This window comes from Corvus cornix, chromosome 3 (genome assembly GCF_000738735.6).
Source record: "Corvus cornix cornix isolate S_Up_H32 chromosome 3, ASM73873v5, whole genome shotgun sequence".
Classification (NCBI taxonomy): domain Eukaryota; kingdom Metazoa; phylum Chordata; class Aves; order Passeriformes; family Corvidae; genus Corvus; species Corvus cornix.
This window is the reverse complement of record NC_047056.1, coordinates 18,363,958-18,383,315: the sequence shown is the minus strand read 5'-3', so window position 1 is coordinate 18,383,315 and position 19,358 is coordinate 18,363,958. Positions and strand designations below refer to the sequence as shown.

General features: G+C 44.6%; 1 long non-coding RNA gene across 1 annotated transcript in view; it reads right to left on the bottom strand.

Annotated features, from left to right (window-relative positions):
• Nucleotides 1–14,499: 14,499 nt before the first annotated feature.
• LOC109143816 overlaps nucleotides 14,500–19,358 on the bottom strand; it is a 132,502-nt gene continuing 127,643 nt past the window's right edge. Inside the window, exons 7-8 of the long non-coding RNA XR_002044192.3 lie at nucleotides 16,068–16,290; nucleotides 14,500–14,580 (exon numbers count right to left, since the gene is read on the bottom strand). This is a non-coding gene — a long non-coding RNA (uncharacterized LOC109143816). The remainder of the gene's footprint in view (nucleotides 14,581–16,067; nucleotides 16,291–19,358) is intronic.

Below are 19,358 nucleotides of genomic sequence, written 5' to 3'. Positions count from 1 at the left end.
TTTGATTTCATTTATCTCCATCCCCATGAGACATTTCTCTTCTTTCCTTTTTTTTTTTTCTTTTCTTAAAATTTATATTTGCAAGTGGTTCAACTCCTGAACAAAAAACAGAAACAAAGTCATCTGGCTGACCTGAAATTGCTTTCCACGACCCTCAGTTTGTTTGGGTTGGGTTATTTTTTGTCCTTGGGTTGTTGTGTTGGATTTTCCCCCTTGTTTTTATTTAACTATTTTTCTTTTTATGTATACCTGGTGACACAAAAAATGCCACCCAGACATATTTTGGTCCCCATCCCTGGGGTGGCAGCAGGGTAAGTATATATATATATATATATATATATATACACACACACACACTATACTATACACATATTCCCATACCAGGGGAAACTCCACTGGCAGGACCCTCATCCCAGTTCCGTGAACTATGAACTGTATCTGAAAGGAGAACATAGGAAACTCCACTTGGCACCTTTAACACCTTCCCCATCTACTTTTTATTGCAGCTTTTAAAACATTAGCTCTGTTGAAATGGCAGGACTGGATGTTAATTATCAGGAAGTGACAGAAAATATCAAAACAGAAAGGGCAATAAAACAGAATCAAGAGGTCTGGATCTGCTTTCCAACTGCAGCCTTGGCTGCTGTGTGACCATGGAGAAAGCCAGCTCCCTCTCCTCTGTGCTCCAGCCTCTCCATCTCCCTAGTGGGATAGAAATCATTGCCCATCTCTTAAGGGTCTTCCTTCACAATACATGCTCAGCTGAAGAAAAAAGTTTGGACTGAAATCTTTTTCCATAGCAAAGGAATTTCCCACTAAAAGGTTACTATTTCCAATTGGATTTGGCAATTAAGCAAACCTGTGCCTTGCATATGTCTTCTTTGTGACCGTGCACAAGAGCATGATTTGGGTTTTTTTTGATTTGGTTTTTTTTTTTTTAATTTTTTGTTGGGTTCTTTCTAAAAACACCTTATTTATCTTTAAGGCTGTGCAGGAGCCCAGTCACAAGGTCACACTTTGCTGTGCTGCTTCTTCAGTTCTATGTAATCCCAAGCCTCAGTGTTAAACCAAAAAAGGGCCTTCAGGTTCTCACACTGGGCTGCAGAAAATGCCTACATGAAGTCATACAACACTCTTGTCAGCAGAACAACCAACAAGTCCAGCAGCTGCTAATTTCCTGCCTCCCTTTCTACTTTCACAGGCCAAACATGGCATGGGTGCAGGACAACCACAATTCCCAGCATGGCAGTAGCTGGTTTATTCCATTGCTTTCCAGCCCAGCAACAAAGGTGGGTGCTGACTTATCTCAGCAGAGTATTTGGCTCCATAGCACAGGACTGAACAAAAACAATATTGTGGACTAAATTAGCACTGGTTTATCTCCACTGACAGCAAAAGACAACAAATTAATTTGGCAGCGTGAAACAGATGAAGGAGATACAAATGCCGAGGCAGACAGCACAGGATCATGTACTTTATCTGATAGCTCTTATGTTTATGCCTCTAAAATGTGTGCCAAGTTCCTTCTCTAGAAGTACATATCTTTAGACTAAAATATGCCTTGAAGCCTAAAACTGCACCTGCAGGCACAAGGTCAAAAAGCATTTTTTTTGTGTAGAAGTATTTTTAAGCGTCATCATATATGGGATTACCATACTTTCTATGAATAGAAAGTCTGGCAACTACACCTTCCCCGCCTTGCTCCAGGCACCAGGTGTGGTTTGTGTTGGAGGTGAGATACCATATTGCACATCACAGCTCCAACATCTGCTGTAAGCTGTGCTACAAAATGAGCCTGATGGATTGGCTGCTTCTCCTTCACACGTAGCCTGTAGGTAGCTCCCCAGCAGCTGCCACCTAAGACAGCTGTTTTTTCCTATAGCATTTTGCTGATGGTGTTTATCCTGCCCTGCCTGGCACCCTGGAGCCACGATCCTCAAACACAAGCAAAAACCCTGCTCTAAGTTCAGTTGTAAGCACACAACCCAAGGTCACAGAGGTTCTGCTACTTCTGTAGGAGGAAAAATTCATTCGTGAAGTCAAAGCATCCTCCATTCATGTAAAACAAACCAGTGCAAGCCAGAATAATTTTGAAGGTAAGTGGATCCCTATGTTAAAGGTAGATTTGGTGTCTACTCCCAAGCCCTGACAAAATTTCCCACCTCAGCCTTTTCTTTCAAAACCTTTATTATTTCTCCTCCCCAAAGGGCATCATTCCCTTCCTGGCCAGCCTCACACAGCAGCAGTTTGTCACTCCCAGGTGCTCCCAGTGACTGCTTGCAGTGCTGTGGAGCTTTGATGCTGGAAGGGTGGGAAAGGCTGAAAAAAAGAGTTTTCTCAAGAAGCCCTCATTGCAGAGGCTTGACAAGATCTGGGGAGATGATGATGGGTGGCAGGAGAGGGGCAAAATTTCTGCAGCCAGGCAAATACTCTGGAGCAGAAGGAGCGAGTGCATATGATGACTCGCTGCTAGGGTATCATACTTTTACAAGAGATGCCCCTTTCCAATTCACTGCCACTCACCAGCTTACCAAGACAGACCAAAGCTCTGCTATTCCCAGGGAGTGGCACCAGCCAACAAGGATTTATCCTCTGTTTGGCACCTGCCTCAGGAAAACACTTAGGACAGCCAACACACACATTCTTGTCACACACAACTCTGCATCTCCTAACTCTGCCCCGGTGCCCTTCTCTTGCCAGCATTTGCAGAGAGGCAGGAGGCTGCAAAGCAGCTGAGGCTGGGGCAGAGCACAGGCAACAGCATTCAGAAGGACACATCAGCAGAAGAAGCTGTGAACAGAGCGGGTTAAATTTGCAGCAGGGGCCTTGAGAACAAAGCAGCTGTGGTTAGGCGAAGTGTGCGTCACAAGCACGGCCCAGAGCCGGGCGCATCCCTTCTCATCTCCCGCCTGCTGCATGCGTTGCTCTGCTCACAGCACCCAGCACTTCCTACAGATCAGCTCCCTCGTGGTCAGATTTGGGGGAGAACCCAACCTCCAAGACTGCAGTCTAGAGCTGTGAAGAGAACTCACAAAAGCCACAGAGCCCAAAGTGTCTGGTTTTCTCCTGATGAGTGAAGAGTGCAGTGAGAGATCGGGGCTTTTTGTAGGCTTCTGCTCTCTTTAGCTTGTCACTGCTGTACTTCAGTGGCTCAGACACACACAGAGACCCTCTCCCCAACACACTCCAAAGAGAAATGGAAAATGACCAGCTAAAAGATGTATCCATTCTGACAGTATAGGAGGCCAATAAAAGAACATAATTCAGACACGCATGGCATGGCAGTGGCTCAGCTCCTTCTCCAGCAGTTTGAGCAACGAGATACAGGTCAACCAAGCTTTAGCTCCTGCTGGCATCCTGTGCACTGGGAAGGGACAGTCACAAAGCCATGCAAAACTCCCAAAGCAAAGAGCATCCACGCCTTTTCTTTCTTTCTTTGGTCACTAGGATCCTCCAAGGAACCTCACCTGCAGCAGGCTGCCCAGACATCAGGTCTTGGCAGCCTCTCACTTCACGAATTGTGGGGAGAATTGGGAAAAACAGCCCCACAGCAGAGATGCTGTACTTGGGCCACCACTATCCTCTAAGAAGGGGGCAGGGGGAGAGGGGTGGCATACCAGTAGAGGCAATGCACCTGGGCATCCATTTCTTCCAGCTGCTATTGAAGCCAGGAAGAGGACAGTGAGTCCAGTTTCGCTGCAGCCCTGGAATGCTGTGCTCTGCCCAGTCCGCAGACAGGGATCTGCATGACCAGATTTGATTAGGTACTCTTGGCACCATCCTTGACTGCTGGGCTGAGATCCCCTATCATAAGCAGCAGTAAATGAAATAGGAATTATGCAACATGAAGGGCTGAGAGATGGAATAGTGACTGGAATGGGAACAACTGCCCCTCAAATCAATGATTTGCAGGCACACCACATCATTTACTATCATTTCCCTGCAACCTTTCTCCATGAGGAGAAACAACATTATGGAGCAGGGCGCTCTGTCTTTGGCATATAACTAAAAGCTCCTGCAAGGAGTTGACTGCGTGGCTACAAAATGCTTTCACAACCACACCCCAGGAAATACAAGGCTCCCCTTCCAGTTCAAAGTCACCAGTGGATGCAAGTATTGCAATTTCTTCTAAGCCATCATGAAATTTTGCAGCCTGAGAGAAAAAAAATCTTTTTTTTTTTAAAAAAAAAAAGTAATTTTTGGCTTTCTGTTCACCAGTACTAGATATCCACTTGAATTCACATCAAGCCTCACAAAGCAGCAGGAAGTCACAGTGCCTGTTGCTAGTGCAAAGTTACTTGTTTCTCCCCTTTCCACACACCTCCTGGTCCGATTTGCTGCACCCCTCAACTTCCTCTCCAAATTTCTGGAGGGGTCAAGGAAGACAAACACACTTACTCAAGGAACCTCCCCACGCGTTGCCTCAGCCAACAAACTGCCTGGGGAAACATTAAACTGAAATTTGGTATCTGCATTGCAGAAGATAAACACCTTGGCAAAGCAGGTCAAGCAATATTCAAGGACAAATCTCCACTTCAAGGGACGTGAACTCAGAGAAGGACTAAGGGAAGTGTAAGCACAGGAAAAAACCCAAAACACAAAGGACTAGAAGCAGAAAAAAAGATGGCATGAAAACTGAGAAACAGGATAACACAAAAGACGCCTCAACCACAAATACATTCATACTGCAGAGGGACACCATGATCAGGGCTGGCTGTTGCCTCTCCAAAGTTTTCCATGAGTGTTGTGGAGGGACTTTAACCAACCAGTAAATGTGCAAAGGGCAGAACTGTGTTCAACACAAGCCTCTTCCTTTACAACTTCAGCTTTTTACTCACAGAAGCATCCTACTACACTTTCAACTTTTTGCTAAGCAACTTGCCACTTCCTAGCTTGCTCTTTGAAGTATTTTCAAGAGCCTTTGGTGGGTGTTGCAGGGGCTTTTTGCCCCATAATATCCTGCTTCATTCACCCCACGCCACAGAGGGACCCACACAGGGAACCCACATGGGGAACTCACTCTGACTCATCCCCAGAGCACCATTCACCAGGTGGTTCAAGACAAAAGTCATAATGCACATCCTGAAAGGGACACCTCTGATCCCTCTCACTGCGCAGAGCATTCCAGAGCAATGACAATTATGGATTTGAGTCTCAAAATTCTATGGCCACTGACAAAGCTGCTTCAGTTAGCCTGGTGTTTTTGTCACCTCCAAGCCACTTGACACCTGGGGCACCCATTTTATCAAAAGCCCAGGGTAGGGATGAGTGTAACTACAAATGGATAGCTTTCAGAATATGAGACAAAGACTGTGACTTAGGAGATAAACCTCTCAGGCAAGAGAAAACACCAGTACAGCAATGAGACTGAAAAAGTTTACTTCCAGCTTTATGCTGTGATCTTAAATACAGTTGATAACTATGGCCTTGATGCAGAAAAAACTTTGAACCCTGCTCAAATAAATGGAATAACAGAAAACACTTTGTATATATCACTGGCACTTAATACAATTAAACTACAAAAATGAAGTTATCAATTGCATTGTTTTAGTAGGTGTGCACATTCCTCAGAGACACAGCTAACTGGGGAGAGGAAGAGGGAATAGTAAGGACCTGGTCTGCACAGTCCCCCCACACTCATCTGTTGTTTCCACTGTGGTTTTGCTTTGCTCTCTAGCATGCTCTGTGTGAAACAACGTGACAGAAATGACTTACCAGCAAGCAAGACCTTATTGCTCTTTTATGAATGATCTCTCCCTCCTCTTCACCCCTTCACACAGCAGGGAGCCCAGGTTGCTAAATACTCTGCCTGCTGTGGTTTGTCACTGGCTGCTGTCACCCTTCTTTTAAAAACACATTTTTCCACCCAGCAGAGCAACCACCCTCTTGTAATTTCTAGCATTAGTGCCTCATTGCACAACACACTGAGGCACTGACTGAAACACAAAGGACAGAGAGCCCTGGCACGAACTCGGTACTAGAGGATGGATCCATCACCCAGCCCTTTGCCCTTATTTTAAACTGTGAAGCATCTCATTTTGATTTAAGGTCAGGCTGTGTTTACAGCTGTTCTTCACCACACCAGGAAGGACAACCTGAGGCCAGGGATTTCTGGGCAGCTAATGACCTATGGAGGGCCGATGGACAGCTGACAGACTTCCAGGTTAATCACTCAACAGCACTGATGCCAGGTCCCCATGGAGGGCAGCTCCTCAGCAGGCAGATGGGAGCAAGGTCCAGAGGGTAACAACACTGTACAGCACAGGACAGATCATTTTGGGAAAAGACTCTGTACACTCAGTTTATTTGATTCAATATTTTACAACCTAATTTGATTCCCCTTGACCAAGGGCAAACTCCCTCCTGCCAGCCATGGTTTGCCAGCATGGCTGTTTCTAGTCATGGTCTCCACTGGCACTGTCTTTTATTTTGCCACCTGCCACCACCTGAAATGGGGATTGCAGGAGGTTTGTGGTGGACAGATTCCTTGCTGATGAAGCCCACACTGAGCAAGGGAACTTCAACAACAGGAGGAGGATGTTTTATCTGGAACCAGAGGTTGATGCACACAGACCCTCTTCTCCAGGACTACTGTTCACCTACAAGCCCTGCCTTTTCTCAGTCCTGCCTGAAGGGCAGCCAGCATTCCCAAAGCCCGTGGGATGCTCCCTGTTCAAATCCACCCAGGGTTTCATACATACTTGATCACCTCTGCTGCTGCCGTGACCAAGGGGCATCACTAAATGGCATCACCCAACCTCTACTACTCTAAGAGCAGCCTACTGAGACTGAATCATCACAGGTGGCACCAAAGCCATTTGAATCCAACACCACAAACCCCATTCTCTATGTAAGTAAGCTTTCCTGCCAAACTATTCTTAAAAAGCCACGACCAACAGACCTTAATTGCCTTCTTTATGTTTTTTCCAGACCGTGTAGGGTGACAGACTTTGCTCTACTACAAGGTGCTCTTTATCATCTCTCTTCTGATTAAACCAGGGGAAAAAAAGATGTTACAATTAAAGTAAACTCATCTGAGAGCACAACATACCAGCACTTTGACCAGATTTCATTCCAGTTTTGCAAAAATGCAACAAAGTCTTGAAAAGTAAATTTTCAGCACTTCGGAATGAAAAGTAGTCTATGCCAAGACAAATATCCTTCTTATCAGCTCCTTTCCCAAGAAATAGTTTTATTTTTGGAAAAGAAAAAAAAGCCTTAAGATTTTTTTTTTTTAGAATCTGCCAGCAATTAAAATGACAACTGGATATAAAACAGTTCCCAAATCTGATTTCTCCATCTTCAAGATCCAGATACACTCCCCCCAAACAATAGTTTAAACCTTTTCTCAGATACAGCTATTAAAACAGAAATCCTAACCTCCAGATGAAATTGAAGGTTTACAAAACACCAAAAGGAAAGTTTTACTGGAGACAAGTTGATTCTTTTAACTTGCAGTGAACATGTAATTTCAAAGCAAAAAATAACAAAACCAGAAACCCTTTGCAAATGTTAACATGTTTTCAATTTTCCCACTTCTCTTTTGGGAAGAGAAGCAAGAACTACATGATGAATTGACCTGAGTGCTTGTGCCTTTCTGGCCTACATCTTTCTCCTCCAGACATAAGGACTTTCAGATGCAAAACACTCTCAAAAATCTGCGTTGTTCTAATTGAAAATTTGATCATAAGGCTACAAGCTTGTAATTCATAAATACAGACTTCTGGCAGACTCTATTGACTAGCTAAAGCTTCATTTGGTGTCAGTACAAAAGGTTTTATCTTGCAAAAACTGTCAGATTTAAAATCATGGCAGTGCCTTCTGCTGTGGAAGACATCCCACACTGTGGCCCATGAACACCCTGCTACCATGAACCAGACTGGAGTAACTGCAGCCACCCCACAGAAATGGCAGAGTGGAGGAGACATGTTATCATGGAATAACTGCCTGTCATAGTCCAGCTGTGCTATCAGCTCGTGGCATTTATCTCAAGCCTATAACAAATTCTCAGACTTCACCGTCAGATACACTGATTTTGATCTCCAAAGACAGATGAAGCTAAAATTCATCCTCTGGCTAGGCAGGTACTTGTGATTTGAGAGCAAGATAAAATGTCCACAATTTCCACAGCAGCTTATCCCAGTGGCCAGCTGCTTTCTTATCTCTCTGTGCCCAATGTCCACTCTGTTTGCTGAATTTGGCTTCCAGGTACTGGTCCCTATTCTACCTTTCCCTCACCACTTTCCCCCCAGTCACCATCCACCACTGTCCTCAGAACTGCCCTCCACCTCTGATCCCTTTGTCAGGGCTGGGTTCCTGGACTCACCACAAGAAGGCATCCTCTCTAACCCTCATCTGAAATGTTAAAAGTTTGTTTGGGATTTTTTTGGTTAAACTGCACACAGATCCATTGCATGTCTGTGCCCACTGCTCAGTGAGGACTTAGAGTATCCAGGACTCAACAAGCCCTCCAAAGCATTCTAACAAAAATTCATCCAAACCTTAAGCTTTATCTGCAGAATCTTCCTCCTTGTCACACACTCATCGCAGGGGCCAACACCAGCAGGTCCAGCTCCTCACTACAGAGGCCAGTGTATTTCTGCTGGGACTTCTGCAATGCAAAAGTACAAATGACCCTCAGATATCACCTCCCACCAGTACCCAATAGCACCTCAATATAATTTTTAGGTTTTGTTACTTCCCATATTTTCAATTCTTCCATGTTTTCACTGACTCAGATTTCATGTTTGCCAGCAGTTTGTCTTGAACCCATCAAATATTTATAATCAAGTGAAATGTTCCCAGAAATACAAGCCCCAGCAGCTTCCTTTAAAAAAATAAAAGTTATGTTGGGGGAAAGGAAGGGCAAAAGGAATATTCAGCCTTCACTGAGCCAAAGGCAGAGCAAGATCAACCTTCATCAAACCCCAGAAAAATCTACCAGTGACAGGATACAGTCAAGGAAACACTACATTTGGCATCCATGCCCAGACAGACTCCTGAGAACAAAGCCACAAGACCCAAACACCAGATTTAGTCCACTGTACTGATAGCTTTCAGGAGATTATTTTTTTTAATTTAAAATTATTATTATTTAAATAAGGGTTGGATCACAGAGGAACTACAAACTTAGGACCCTCAGGGCAGCCTCCAGTGCCATCAGGGGCCCTCAGCTCTCACAGGTGGCAGCAAAAGCCTCTGGTTGGTACAGACAGCTTTTTAAAATTATTAGTAGCATCTCTCTCTAACAAACTTTAAAACCAAGCAATTACTAACCCCAGGAAAACCTGGCAGATTTGTCAACCCCAATCCTACACAGACTGGGTTGCTTACACTACACTCAAGGTGACTTTGGTTCACTAATAAAACAAGAGAGAAGCATTACAGAGCAAGGAAAACAAGCAAAATCTGCTCAGCAGAAGTAAATGCCCACAGTTCACACATAACACACTCAAATACATTAGTTTGCCACCGTTGAAAGGAAACAAAGCTCCAGATTTGGCTGCACATGTCCCAGCAGTTTACACTAAACATCTGAAATAGAGGCTCAGCAGGTGAAGCCTCTACAGATGTAATTTTGTCCCTGAGCTTTCTAAGACATTAGCCACATATCCAGTTAAACATAACAGCAACCAACCTTAAGGCTTTAGAAACCATAATGAAAGGAGAAAATGGTTGGTAATAGGGCCTTGCATCACAAAGCCATCACACACAGTAACTGTTTCCACATCACACTGCCCAACAGAGGCCTTTCACCATTTTTTCTGCTGGGACAAAAGAGCATGGATGCACCAGCAGGTTTGAAAATGTCAAGATCATAACAAGCCCATAACATCAAAAGAAGTCTTACTTGCTGCCAGCAGTAACTTTCAGTCAGATCAGACTACTCACTGCCCTTGGTTACAAGCTCCAACACTGAGATGCTACAAATAGTCAGGGCTGAGCAACCCAGTGTTATCCAGCTCTGCTGGCCTAAAACACCTTGGCTTGCCACAGCTGTGACAGGGATGGGCAATGAGCCTTTATTTCCCTGCCAGCCCCATGTGGCTAGTGATTCCTGGGTTCAGGTGGCTGCTATTAAGCTGTAGATAGTGCCACTGCCTTCCAGCTCTTGGCTTGGTTATATGAACTCAGATCTACCAAGGGAATAACCCCCTCTATGGTGCGTTCTAATAAATTTTGCTACAGCCTGTCTCACTTCATAAAGGAGATGCATCCAACACAAACAGTGGGATTCTGTTCTAGAAGAGCTCAGTGCTTGAGGAGAGAAGGGGAAAAAAGGCTTAAAAATCAAAATCCAGCACTGCCAGTTAGAGAAGGCTGAACACAAGCACATAAAGCTGGATGTGGAGGCTGGTACTGTGATGAAATTAGCTGCTTTCCCCACAGAATCTTACTGGTTCTCATGTACAATTTCCTTCAGGTTCCCAACGCTCTGACCTAGAAATTAAAAAGAAAAAAGGGAGGTCTCTCACTGCTATAGGTGGAGGAAGCAAAACTCAATGGCATTCTTTTACTCAGACTGCAAAAGCAATGTTCCTGTCCAACAGCACTGGCCAGCAGCTCGACCTGCACTGGCACAGCCAGCAATGACCCTGCTCTGACACTGGCTGGTGCTCAGCGAGCCCTTCCAGCCTCACACATTTATTCTGTTTTGCTAAGCTGCTTTCATGCTGCTCCAAAGGAGGAAGCAGGCGGTGGGGCAGCCTGGCTGAGCTGCAGGGCTGCGAGAGGCAGGGATGTGGGGGGAGCGCTACAGGGGGAGCAGGTGTCTCTCAAGATTCCACACAATCCCTCACCAGGGATCCCTAATCCTGTCAGAAGCAATTTGTTGTCAATTTTCCACAGTGCTCAAGTACCAATTTATCACGGGAAACACTTCCTCTCCAAAGCTTTAATTATTTCCATATAGGTTGGGTAGGTGTGAATGTGCGCAGGAGTGATTTACAGGAAGGCGAGCTGGAGAAAGAGAAGAACAGTGCAGGGACCAGTCCAGATCATCTCCAACACAACACATGACTGCTCCTTATAGATCCTGATAGTGTTCCATGCCATTTGGTTTCTCCCACCCTAGGGGACTGCAGATTGTAAAGCTGCACTTCATCATAACAACATTAATTCCTCTGCCTGTTCTTCTATCAAGGAGCCTCCTGTGCACAGAGAGGGGTTGGTCCTTCTCCCTGGCAACCAGAGACAGAACATGAGGACACATCTTAAGCTGCACCAGGGAAGGTTTAGGCTGGACATTGGGAAGAAGTTCTTCACAGAAAGAGTGATGGGCATTGGAGTGGGCTGCCCAGGGAGCTGGTGGAGTCACCGTCCCTGGAGGTGTTTAAGGAAAGCCTGGATGTGGCACTCAGTGCCATGGGCTGGTTAACATGGTGGTGTTTGGTCATAGGTTGGACATAATGAACTCAAAGGTCTTTTCCAACCTAGTTAATTCTGTGATTCTGTGAATCTTGGCCCAATTGCCATGTCTCAGACCACGGAGAATAACCGTCCCTCTTTGCACTAATTCATCACACCAATCTGGCGACCTTGAGGTGTCTTGATCTGTAGAATCAACTCTTTCCAGAAGCCAGGTCACTAACACTGGGCAGCAGATTTACTGATCTATAGTATAGCTGCAAGAACTTTTACATACTGGCTCTTGCAGCAGAGTTACAATGTTTCAACTACTGTTGGGAAGACTTGAGAAATCCTTCCAGAAAAGAAACTTCTGATTTCATTGCCATCATTAAAACTTCCCATGCCCCTTCTTCATTACAGTGTTTGGATGTTGTTTGTCACAGTAAGATTTGATTATATTCTTCCAGCTTCCAGCTTCAGGATGAATTTCTCCTCAAAACCAGAAACAGAGAAAAGGAGTCACACCAGAAGAGCCAGATGAGTTTCCTAACCACTGGGCTGGTGGATATTCTGGGTGGTCTCTTGCATTCTTCAGTGAAAATTACTTAAATGCTTGAGCGTTAAAACCAGATGTCATAACTTTGGAAAGTGTGGGAAAAAGAGAACCTCATTTCTCAACATGTTCTGCCTGGACTGCAAGTCCACCAGGAGTTCATGAGAGCTTCTGAGGCTCAGCATTTGCAAAAATCAAGTTTCATCCTGGATTCCTAAGAAAAGCCCCAAACTGGACATGCACTTGGGGCAGACAGGCATGCCCTCCAAAGCACAGAAGACATCCAAGAGAACTTGGTTTCTGGAAATTCAATATGGCTCTTACTTTTCTTACACAGCTCATACTAACTTAAAACTGGTTTTGTACTGACTTAGAGGGGTTTATCAGCCACTGCAGTAGAGCTGATAAAACTTCCTCTTTTACGGCATTGCTTCAAATCTGAACAAATTACTTTAAAGTTGGCATCATTTCTATAAAGACACAGTTGTAAAATTGTCTGGAGAAGAATGAACTTCCTACACACTAGTATGGTAAAATTTACCCTCTAGTAAATAACAAAATGATCGAAAACGACACAGAGTCACGGGTGGTCCAGCTGCCCCATTGCCTCATGTGGTCAACAGATCCAGTCTTTAGGAAGGATGACACCAGCTACAACATCCTAGAGGAATTCATTTTTGAACAAAGTGTTTTAATGAATGTCCAAACAGTGTTAGAAATGAGTGCAGGGCTTGTCTGCACTCTCCAGCTTCTCCATTAACAACCCCAGTACATTGTTAATCTGATGTTTTATCCTGCCTGGAGGCTGAGGAATATCTGAAATATTCTTGACTCCTCCCTGTTCAAAATAGAAATCAGAGGCTCTCAGTTGCTGCCCTGAAATTAGCAGAGGAATTTCTTTAATAAGCATAAGCAAATAATAATTTTCCTATGGAAAATTCAATATATGGAAAATCTAGACCACTCTGCCATGAAAGCAAAGAAGGAAGTAAACCCAAACCAAACCATTCACTGGGGATGCCTCATTAAAATAAGCAAAACCAAGATTATTATCAATAATAGATTATTTAGAAGGTTTCTAAGTAAGAGATTCCAGGGCTGGGCACGGATTCGCCTCCTTCATTACGAAAATCACTTGGAAAAACAGTGCTTCTTTCAACATCATTATCTTGAATTAGTTGTTGTGTCCACTTAAGACTCTTTCAATCACATTTTTCCTTCACTCAGGCTGAAAAAACCAATTTTTCATAAACATCTTCAGGATTCTTCCTCCTCCTCAGAGCAACTCACCATTCCATGCTCCTGAAATGAAGCAAGCAATTGTTCAGCAATGTCGTGTCTCTCTCGGTAATGGTGATATAAATAAGGAGAAATAAACCCTGGGGCAAAAGATTCTATTAGTTGCTCTCATATTTTTACTGGCAGAATAACTGGCTGCACTGTAAGCCTGCCCCTACTTGATTTTGCTATCTGTCACTTCTGTGGCAGGTTACAATTACTTTCTCCTTTCCCTTCTCTCTGTCCCCTGGTCCCACGTTTTCCTTCCACCTGGGCTTCTGCCATCACCCCTTCCTACCAAAGTCTGGTACAATGCTGGCAAAATTCACTTCTTCCTTCAGCTTGTCTCCTCTCTCACTGTACCATATAACAAAATACCATGGGATAAGGGATTTCAGGAGGGAGAGGCAACAGCCAGAATATCTGATGGCAAATGAAGTTGCAATGGCATGGTGTGGCAAGGAGGGAGGAAGGAAGGACAGTGCCACTGAAGCAGAAGGATCAGCCAGGTGCCATGGGAAAGCTGAACAACAGTGATGTGACTTAGCACAATGAGGGCGCTTCCAGAGGGCAATTAAGCATTGTAAGAAGAAATAGCCTAGCCTACTTCCAAACTTCTCATCTCCTCCACTTGCACTCCTAACTATGATAGAGCTGGAATTGTTTTAACTTGGAGGTAGGTGAGAAAGAGGATTTTAGAGATGGAGCTGAGCAGCAGCCAAGTTCAGGGTGCCGTTTGCCTGCCGGACCCTGATAACAACAAGCTAAGCCTCTGGAACACAGCTTCAGGGATCAGCTTGGCTGACATCACAGTCAAGGTCTGGGTGTGCAGTGGGACTCGTGGCATTGAGCTCCTTGCCTGCTTTTAATATCATTAGGACTTTCAGGGCAGGGAAGGTGTCTTTTTTGTGAGAAAAAAAATTAAAATGCACAGGGGGTTGTTCCCCACAGCTGAAAACAGGAATCTGTGGGAGGAAACAGAGGAGAGGGTTTTGGTTCTAGTTCTGAAGGGCTTGTCAGGTTTCAGAGCTGCCAACTGAGCAAATTGAACTCCCACGTCCCTACAACCTGAATGTGAGCAAAACTGGTTTTGAGATGGAAGGCTGAAGAGGAAGGAGAAAGAGGCCAGATTAGCATCACTCCACTGAGCCCAGCAGAGAAGAACAGGAGTGGATAATGCTGTATTCTGTGACCTGTATTTTCACTGTCCTTTTATTTATTAACAGCCTGCCAAAAATAAATCTTGCAGAGCAGCAACATGGGCCCTTTGAAATTTTCCTGCATTTTGGACTCACCAGTATGGCACTCATGACACAAAGACACTCCCAGAGACAAGACAGGAGGCAGGCAAATCAGGAACCCCCATGGTGTGGCCCATGCTTGAAATCTCCACAAGATAGCTGGGAAAAAGGAGAGGAGATACATGGGAGCTGACTTTAACCCACAGAAGGGAGTAATTTAGTGGATTAAGCATAGCCTCTGCAAGAATGATATTTCTTGCCTGTACATTTTTCATTCCTCTCAAGGCAGACACACTCAATCCTTACTAAGATACATGAGCCAACACGCCTGTATTTACTCTCTGAAGCACAGAATGTAAGTGTATCAAGGCTCCTGGAATAGATAACAGCAGTTTGCACTCATCTGGATTTGCTCCAGAGTGAATCCAAAGTGAAAAGAACTGGATAAGCACAGTGATTCATGGGGTTCCAGGGCCTCAGGTTCACCCCTTTGAGCAGGCTTGTGGCTCCACAGACAACAGGAGTACTGTCAGTGAAGACTAAGGCCCTCTGTGCTGTAAATAGGCACCATTTACTCAGTTCTCCTTGTCCATGTATCTAAACAGTGGCCTGCTGTCATACAGGAATATTCAGTATCTTTAATTAAGGTCTGCATCTTTTTAGAATAATGGGATTGATACCTGGCCCAGCTGTTGGGAGAAGGCAAAAGACCAAGCCCTGACCACGGCAGGAAGCCAGTCCCTCAAGACTGGCTTTGCAGGGACACCAAAGACAACACCCAGGAGCAGTGAACCAAAAATGAATGATGATCTAAAGTTATTCACTTCAGGGAGGCAGAAAGAAGAGAAAGGAAAGTTCAGGAAAATTTGAAAATTCAGGGGAAAGGAAAGAGGAAAGGAAAAGAAAGGGAAGAGGGGATGGGAGGAGAGGGAGAAAGAGAGGGAGGGAGGAAGGAAGGAAGGAAGGAAGGAAGGAAGGAAGGAAGGAAGGAAGGAAGGAAGGAAGGGAGGAAGGAAGGGAGGAAGGGAGGGAGGGAGGGAGGGAGGGAGGAAGGGAGGGAGGGAGGAAGGGAGGGAGGGAGGAAGGGAGGGAGGGAGGAAGGAAGGGAGGAAGGAAGGAAGGGAGGAAGGAAGGAAGGAAGGAAGGAAGGAAGGAAGGAAGGAAGGAAGGAAGGAAGGAAGGAAGGAGGAAGGAAGGAAGGAAGGAAGGAAGGAAGGAAGGAAGGAAGGAAGGAAGGAAGGAAGGAAGGAAGGAAGGAAGGAAGGAAGGAAGGAAGGAAGGAAGGAAGGAAGGAAGGAAGGAAGGAAGGGAAAATGTTTGTCTCTAATCACTTTCTGCCTTTCAGGTGCTCTGATCACCTCACACCTATGGGAAATGGGAAAGAAATAAAGAAATATGGCCTTTTCTAGCAGTTCTGTACCTGTCTACATCAAACAACTCACAGACCCCTTGGCAGGGAAAATCCTTGTCAAACTGGGACAACGTGTTACTTGTGTCACTATCCACAGCTCTCAGCCTTGTGCCTGCAGATCTCAGCCACACCTTGGCAGACAATATGCCCTTGGGCGGGTAATACAGTTGGGGTTCCCTTAGGCTGAAACACAAAGTATAATTTTAGTACACTGCAAATGATCCATTTACATTACCACTTCCTGTGGTGCTCCGACCCACTCAGGCAGGGAACAGTCACCAGAAGAGTGCTGTAGCTGTGAGAGGTGGGTGGTAACACAATTAAGGTCTCTTTTAGTCCCAGGGAGTGAGTAGTGCCCACGTACACCTTCCAGATCGTTACAATAGCCTCATTTCCTTGATGTTTCTTGTTGGTGAGGTCACATTGCTGTTATCCTCTGGTGTTGTCTGACTCAGGAACTGAGGAAGGAAATTACAAAGCAAAATTTAAATCAGGGGATTTTTTGAAGAACTTGAAGTAGCACATAATAAAAATGCTAATAATATGTTGCAATCCAGTTCTCCTCCAGTCAGATGGTTTTGCACCAAGAGGAAGCTGTTGCAGATGCCCTGCAAACTGGTTAGTGTAATATCTGGGCATGAGAGGACATCCCAGAACAAACTGTTCTGCTTTGACTTCCCTAGAGAACGATTAACACTGACAGCTCTTTCCTTTTAGGCTGGGAGGATTTAATAATTCAAACAGTGTTACTGCATTTTCATCTGTTTCTGGTCTTCCCTTTGCTAGTCCTTGATGATGTGAGGTGTAGGAATCAGGGTGAAGAACAAACCCAAACTGGTGGACAGACATGATCCCACGTTTTTAAACAGCTCCCAATCCTCAATACATTGCTCTCTACTGCAGTAGCTGTGACGAGAGGCTGGTGACTGGTACGAGTGACCTTCAAGAGGATTAGCCAGAGATGTGTGACTGCCAGTGAATAACTCCATTCATTTATTATGCGTGACGAACACTAAATCATTCTAGTAAGATTCTTTCCCATTCATTCGTTGCTTGAGAATGATTAGGAGCAAATAGCTCTTAGAAGCTTTTCCAGTGGAGCTGAGCAAAACATGCACGGGGAGAGTCAAAAACTTTGTCCCGTTCACTTGTGGTCATCTCCCATCAATGGAGTTGGTCAAATATTGGGGGAAATGGTGGGTCAGTGTGTATCTGTGTGATACACAGGTATCTTTACATCCTAAATCTTCTATCTTCTAGTCTCCTCACCATGCCCATGCTGCTGCTGGAGACATTTGCCAGTTTTTTGTTCAGATGGAGCAATGGTTACTCTTTGAACCACAGAGTTTCTCTGTAAACTAACACAACTATGGGTAAAATGGAGCATTTCTCTTCTCCAGACAGCCAATGGATGACTGTTAGGATGACTCTACACCTGTCTATCACTGTGCACACCAACACCTTTTCAAAACCAGCAGGCTTAAGCTGCTGATTAAGACATGAAGCTGCCATTTCCACCCACCCAGAGGTGTAAATACCATACCAGAGTTAAAATGAAAGAAACCAGGGATGCTGAATCGAAGTGGAAAGCAACCTCCCGCGTCATGACCCCATGTGTTGTTCCCCTTTCTCCTCACATATTTGAAATATTCCCATGTCATGCTGACCAGCGTGGTATGAATGCACCACAGGGCTGAAGCATGGCCAAACTGGATACTACCCAGTGTGTCCCAAGACTGCTGCACCGAACGCTGCCCTGATATGTGTGAGACCCCGGCTCGAGTCCCTGCCACCTGATTTGGAGCAGAAGCTGATCTTCAGTCTAAGAGATCCCATGGATTGGCTGCAGAAGAGGTGAACCATGCCTTCAAGAGGCAGATGGCCTAGCAGCTCTCCTACCCGGCATAACTCAGGACACCTTGCTTATCTTACCTCTTTCCTACGACCTTGAGCAACTCTGTCTCCCCAGTTGTCCCCACTCAACTCGACCATTACTTCAATTTTACTTTTGAGGTAGTGACTGCTACCAGGTTTATCCCAAAGGGACTCCTCTTTCTATATAGGCATGACTGAAATTCAAATAATAGCAAATGGATTTCTCTTTTCAACTACACTTCAAAGTCAAAAGAGGTCATGTGTACATGCACACAAATAGAAAACAGGTGGGGCTATTCGCTTCAGATAATAATGCTGTATTTCACATTTTCCAGCAGCAAAATTGTTGGCTTTTTGCTCAACATCATATGACTCTAGAGCAGTGAGGACTCTACGCATCTCCACATGGATTTCACAAAATAATTAACTGTTATTCAGCACAAAGAGAAAGTCACAAGATTGCAAAGAGCAGTGCTAAGAATGCAGCTCCACGGCAGAAGAAGAAGAGCAGCTCTCTCTGAGCTGATGATGAACTGCCCATGTAGCCAGAGCCCTGGCTGCAGCACTGTATCATTTTCTGTCTATTCACAGCTGCTCTTGGCCAGTAAGAACTGGAATGAAGCACGGGCTCTGGATTAGCTCATGCTCATGCAGAGCTAACAATTACCTTTGGTTTTGCCTGTTGCAGGGAACTCCAACTGCTTCCTCCCTGATCCAGACTCAGATTTTCCAACCCTCAAAAATGTTGTGTGCTCAGAGAAATAAATTTACAGTGGGAAGGAGTGGGTAAAAAACTTTTGTATTTTACTGGTCGGAGGGATTTCTTGGGGTAATGGCAATTTTCCTAACTTACATCTTTTCTCTATGTGACCTTACCATTCCTCCCTCTTTTCTCTGGAAATCTATGCTGCTCATTTTTTTCCCAACACCCATAACATTTATAAATTATTCACAAGATGTAGCCATAAGGAATGACTAATGTTTCATCTTTTAAAAAGGGCTTACAGCGCTATCCCTCCAAATGTACAGTGGATGTGGGGCTCCCAAGGCTTCCCCAGTACCATTGCCAGAGCTCCAAATGGCACTTCATCCTTTCCTGAAGACCACGGGGCCTCCATGAAGACTACTTTGCAAAGATAACCAGTAACAGCCACAGGGTTTTCTGCTGGGTCTTCCCACACAGCACTAACTAGGAATTCCCACCGAAAATAATCAGACTTCTCATGTGAGTAATAATGTATTAATTTGAGAGAAAGATGACATGTACTCATTCAAACCAGGAGCAGCCAATAATTCAGCCTTCTAATTAAGGAGGCAGTTTGTTTGCTTCGCACAGTTTCCTGAGCAGACAGATCTCTCAGAGACTAACAACTGGTCTTATCTATGGCTCAGCACTGCAAAAGCACAAGAAAAATGCATTCCAGTCTGGAAACCAAAACAAATAAATCTGGCTTTATGAGCAGAATAACCACAAATGGTACATGATTGATTGATTACATGTCGTCATCCAACAAGCCCACAGCTAATGAAGCATAATGCTGAATAGATGAACATGAAATGAACACCATTAAATAGCCTATAATAAACATTTTTCTAGACTCTTTTAAAAGCCAAAAAATCACTGTAATATTTAATACCTAGACTGCTACAA